At 39.0% G+C, this 6,000-nt stretch overlaps 1 pseudogene across 1 annotated transcript in view; it reads left to right on the top strand.

Annotated features, from left to right (window-relative positions):
* The first annotated feature begins 1,385 nt into the window (after window positions 1-1,385).
* Window positions 1,386-6,000, top strand: part of LOC128931428 (uncharacterized) — a 61,311-nt pseudogene continuing 56,696 nt past the window's right edge. The window contains exons 1-2 of the transcript XR_013532724.1: window positions 1,386-1,439; window positions 1,539-2,128. The product of XR_013532724.1 is annotated as an uncharacterized LOC128931428 (transcript). The remainder of the gene's footprint in view (window positions 1,440-1,538; window positions 2,129-6,000) is intronic.

Raw genomic sequence — 6,000 nt, 5'->3', positions numbered from 1 at the left:
TGTTAGAGATCAACCAGAAGAGGAAATAACTGAAAGCTGAGAGAGTCCTGCCTTCATGAAAAGGAGAGATACGCTCCTGCCAGAGTTGACAGCGAGGCTGTATGAAACAGGGAAGTGTAATGAAGTTGTATAGCTCTCTCTCATGAAGAACACAGGGAGTCATGCAATTATTTGAAAGGAAATGAAACAGAAGAATGCTAATAGTCTGAGGGCCTAGGTTATCTAACTTGTAAGATCTATCTGAGAAGAGAACAAGGGAGTTACTGAACACTTTGATAAAATTAAAATAACAAAGTGATCAAGTATAAAAATGACAGTGCAATATCTTTCAAAATAAATTCACCTAGGTTACAATGAAAATATGCCATAATTACTCCATCCTATTATTTATTCAAAAATACATTATCGGTCACCCTACTATGTGCTACATGTCCTAGAAACCAGTGGTCATAATAATAAATGTACTATGGACAGTTCACATACAGAGACTGTCATAATATATATAGTTACATGAGTAATTCTTTAATTATAATTTCAGTAAGTATTACAAAAGTGTGCTATGAAAGCATAGAACAGGTACAAAAATTAACTTTAGACATTGAAGAACATTGTCCTAAAAAAGTGATGCTTACGCTAAACCTGAAGGCGGAGTAGGAGAATCCAGGGGAGAAGGAATAAGAGGCCTGATTATCCTGAGATTAAAAGGTACTTTTTACGTTAAAGGAATGGAAAGATACTTAAAGGGACCTTTAAAAAAATCTAAAGAGAACTCCATAACTAGACCTAAATACAGTGTAAAACAGAAACAGAGTATTCTTACTGTAAAAAGAAAATGTTTTGGGACTATTCTGAGGCCACATATCTGCAGTGTGTGTGTGTGTGTGTCTACAATGTTTTATCCATAAGCAAAAAAGATTCTAGCATGAAAGCCACTTAACTTTAATATGCTGTGTCCTCTTGGTGAAGAACTGCCACTTCATATCAGTCTTTTAACTAGCTTTGTGTTTAAAGAAACCGTTTTAAGGGACTTATCTATTTGGGTCAGAGTTTCTCTATTTTAGATGTAGTTTTAATTTTTAAAATACTCTATTACATAGCTTATTTGTTAAAATTTTCTATTAAGGTTAAAAGATTCCAATAAAGTTGACTGATTAGTTTTTATTGTAGTTTATCATTTACAGAATTTCTTCTATTTTTATACAGAATATCTTCAGGTGAGTAACAAAACGTCTCGTTACCTTGCTAGACATCGTAAAGAATTAAAAGTTCATCAACTTCTATGCACTGGTAGAAGAATCTGTCTGATTATTGTTTGTTTTGAGTCACGTCAGTCTATGCTTGTTGAATATGAATGGATTTAAAATACAGCTTTAAGCTTTCTCTAGATGCGCTGTGCTGGGAGAGTGTCCGGGGCTTCACGTTACCTTCGCAGCCCTGCGGTATGCGGCCTCCTCATGCAGGTGAGCAAGGGTCGGCTCAGCATGGCGTCTTTGCCTGGCTCCAAGATGGACGACATCCGGGATTGGGGGCCGCTCTAGGGAAGCACGTGGCGCTCTGCTCGCCTGCTCCCGGGGCAGCTGGGATGGTGGCGGAGTCTGGAGCCCTTCTGCTGCCTTTGGGCAGGGAGGCTGGCGGAGGCGGAGAGCAGGCCGCCTCTGAGAGGCGCCCAGGCTGCTGCAGCCAGGCCCAGCCTCTTCTTTTCTGGTACAGCCAGGCGGCCCCCTGCTTGGTTCCCACGTTGCCATGGCCGCAGTTCTGAGTTTCTACAGCAGCAGGAGGAGGACCGCAGCAAGGTGAGTCCTCCCAGCCTCAGGCTCCAGGGCGGGCGGCTCTGCGAGCTTCTGGGTCTCTACATTCTGTGCCTTGCGCGCCCCTGGGCCCTGACGGCTCGCTGCCAGCCCTAGCAGGGGAAGCACCCGTGAGACCTGGGCAGTCCTTCTCCCTCGTCTTCCCTGAAGGCTGCCCTGGGGAACCCCTGTTGGCCCCCCGGATTCTTTCAGTGAGGACAGAATCAGAGACGCGGGATCTTAGCCCCGGCTCAGGCGCCCGTGCTGAGCGGCTTCGAGAGCTCATCCCTGGAGACCTCAGAATGTGTTCCTTTTAAAACATCTTGGCTTCGTGGTGACCAGTAGGTGAACGTGAAATTGACTTAACATGCAACAGACCAGTTTCGTTTCTTGCCCCAAAACGTCCCCCCTTTTCTCTTCCCCATTACCTTTTTTTTTTTTTTATTTTTTGAGAAGACATGTGTTTTTGACCCAAACAACTTGGGAAATTCTGTGAAGTTTCCGAACATGCTTCTTATAACTTTAGAAACGCTAAATGTGTCGTTGTGGGAGTTGTGTAGTTTTTAGTAGGTGCTAAAATACTTGCTGAACTTGGTTTTTATTTTTAAGTCTTGTCCATTGATGTAAAGTATTCCTAGGTCATGTGTATCTTGAGGTCTAAAAGATAATTAATGGAATAAATTGAGATTACCATAGCCAATTGAAGATTCCGAGACTAGCTTCCATTCTTTCATTGGTTCTTTAAATTTGCCTTGCTAGTTTTGTGATGCATGGTTTGTGAGTTACAATCTTTCATGCAGACTCGTCAACCTGTTTTTCTGACAGATGAAAAAGAATGTCTAAAAATACAAGGGTCTCTAAAATGTAACTTGGAGCTGTCTAACACATCTCTTGAAGTCAAAGGCACCTCCGTAGAGAAACTTGTTCATCTAGTAAGTAAATACTAAAGTTTCAAAGCGGCTGGATTGTTCCAACAAGGGTATCATTGTTGTGTTAGTTATTGAAATAGAGCTTTGTATACAGGAGGGTCTTGTTTAGAATGTTTTCTTTGAAAGTTTTTTTTTACTAAAACTGAAAGTGGAAACTTGAGACCACGATTCTTTGTAAAACATTATAAAGGTACTTTTCTCCATAAAGGGTAGATATACTGGATGGAGATTTGGGTAGCATTTTGTTTGTTTGTTTGTTTTTCTTTCTGGTACATTCTTTTAGCTGTCATGATTAAGAGTCAGATAGGTAAAAAGGACTCGATTGCTTCACCCATTCTCTGATAGTACAGTATATTGCAACTTTTTTGTTTTGTTTTGTTTGTTTGTTTTGTTTTGAGACGTAGTCTTGCTCTGTTGCCCAGGCTGGAATGCAATGGTGTGATCTCAGCTCACTGCAACCTCTGCCCCTGGGTTCAAGTGATTCTCCTGCGTCAGCCTTCTTAGTAGCTGGGATTACAGGCATGTGCCACCACGCCCAGCTAATTTTTGTATTTTTAGTAGGGGTGCTGTTTCACTATCTTGGTCAGGCTGGTTTCAAACTCCTGACATCGTGATCTGCCAGCCTTGGCCTCCCAAAGTGCTGAGATTATGGATGTGAGCCACTGAGCCTGACCGCAACTGGTTTTTAAACTGACTTTCCCACCACCCTGATCCTCCAGCAATATTGGAGTACAGTTATGAAGGCCATTTCCTGCTTGTTGGTTTTAGTGAATACAGAAATTTTGTCCGTATCTGTAGTGAAGAGCATTATATGGCTTTCTTTTCCTTTTTAAATGACAGGAATAAGGAGATAAAACGAAAAATCCCTTTGAAAAAAATTTTTAAAAATACAGTTTTTAAAAATTTTTTTATTGCATTTTAGGTTTTGGGATACATGTGCAGAACATGTAAGATAGTTGCATAGGAACACACATGGCAGTGTGTTTTGCTGCCTTCCTCCCCTTCACCCACATTTGGCATTTCTCCCCAGGCTATCCCTCCCCAGCTCCCCGCCCCTCCACTGTCCCTCCCCTATTCCCCCCAATAGACCCCAGTGTTTAGTACTCCCCTCCCTGTGTCCATGTGTTCTCATTTTTCATCACCCGGCTATGAGTGAGAATATGCGGGATTTCATTTTCTGTTCTTGTGTCAGTTTGCTGAGAATGACATTCTCCAGATTCATCCATGTCCCTGCAAAGGACACGAACTCATCATCTTTGATTGCTGCATAATATTCCATGGTGTATATGTGCCACATTTTCCCAGTCCAGTCTAACATTGATGGGCATTTGGGCTGGTTCCAGGTCTTTGCTATTGTAAACAGTGCTGCAATGAACATTCATGTGCATGTAACAGTCCTTATAGTAGAAAGATTTGTAGTCCTTTGGATATATACCCAGTAATGGGATTGCTGGGTCAAATGGAATTTCTATTTCTAAGGCCTTGAGGAATCGCCACATTCTCTTCTACAATGGTTGAACTAATTTAGACTCCCACCAGCAGTGTAAAAGTTTGAAATTAGGAGTGCTGAATACTACCTTCTTGTTAATAATATATCTTTTAAATACTTTGCATGTAAGAGGGAAATTTTTAAGAAGAGATTAGAATTAGATAGTATTTTCTGTCATTATGTCTTTCCTAATATTTTATGTGTTATGAAAAAATGTTTTGTAATTAAACTTGAAAAAACTTACATTAAAAGACTTTGTTTCTCTTTTGTAGATGTTCTAAGAATCTTTAATACAGGAATGTGATTGGGGAGTGTAGAATGCAGTGTAACACAGACCTCAGAAACTGATCTGTACAGAACAGCTATGCAATGCCATTTTGAATAATGCTTATCTATAAAAATATATCCAGACTTTTCCAGAAGATTGAGGGAGAGGTGATATATTAAGAAAACGAGATGAATGACATTATGAAACTCCAAAGGAATGACTTCAGATTTTTTATAAAAGCAGAGCAGTGAAGGAGTTAAAATGATGCCACCCCAAAATATGCTACCATTCTGGTGTAAAATCACTTTCACCTTCCTTCTCTTTCTTAACAACAGGAGATGGCATTTCTGCCTGAAAGATGTCCTCCCTGTAGCAGAAGGAATGCAATATTCTTAGGATCAAGGACAGAAACTTGAAACCCAGAGAATTCTGTACAGACCTTGTTAGAATAATGTGTATCTTCTTTTAGCCTTTCCACATAATTTAGTTACTTTTTCACAACTTCCTACTCTTTGCCAAATTCAATATATAAGTATTCAATTCTAATTGCATCCTTGGGCCTTTATTTCCTTATGAAGGCTCCTGTGCCATATGAAACTTGTATTAACTAAATTTTCATGCCTTTCTCCTGTTATTCTGTCTTATGTCAATTTAATTCCAGGTCCAGAAAAAGAAAAAAAACCTTAAAAGAGTAAAGGTAAAATTCTACCTCCCTATAGCACCCAGTAGTCATGAAATACGGATAATATAATTAATAGCCAAAAATAAAAAATAAAAAGGAAAACATAGTGTTTGACCTAAACTGATGATGCTTGTAAAATTTGGGCCGGCACATACTTCTTTATATAGAGAAGTCTGTCCCTCACCATGTGGACATCACCTCTCCTACTCTTCCAATCTACTGTGATTAGAAAGGAAAGCAATTCAACATAATTTTAATGGCTTTCACAATGCATGAGTTTGGTTTGACTTCAGGCATGTATATTTAATGCCCATATGTTTTGTTGCTAAATCTCTCTGCAGCCCTAGTATTAAAATGTATTATGCATGAAAAGTTCACATGAAAGAAAAAGAAGATGGAGGGATCTGGATAGACAGTATTCAAGATTCTTTTGAGATTAAATTCAAAATACAATATAAGAAAAAGCATAACCTCTGTGATTTTTAATACAAAATTAGCAGTGTCTTCAAGAAGGGCAGTGCTTTGGTTCCTGAAGTCCTGCTTTTGTATTGCATATCTGTAAGATAAAATTTGGTCTCACAGCTGCAAAGAGTTTTGGTTTGAAAGTTCACTTATTTTAACATAAACACTTCAAAATAACCAGTGAATTGTTCAGAATTTCAAGTAAACGCCATGCTTTTCTTAGTGAGTAGTATTTTAAAATTCTCAGTTTTATATCTTCTGTGAAAGTCATTCAAAATTACAAATTTCAAGTAGGCTATAAACTAGACTGCAATTCTTTTAGAGTGCAAAATAATACTTTTAAAGTTTTTACTAGCTGGCTATTCTGGTAATATAATAAATAT

This window comes from Callithrix jacchus, chromosome 2 (assembly GCF_049354715.1).
Source record: "Callithrix jacchus isolate 240 chromosome 2, calJac240_pri, whole genome shotgun sequence".
NCBI lineage: Eukaryota > Metazoa > Chordata > Mammalia > Primates > Cebidae > Callithrix > Callithrix jacchus.
Note: the sequence above shows the minus strand (reverse complement) of the source record. Positions and strands in the feature narration are given on the sequence as shown.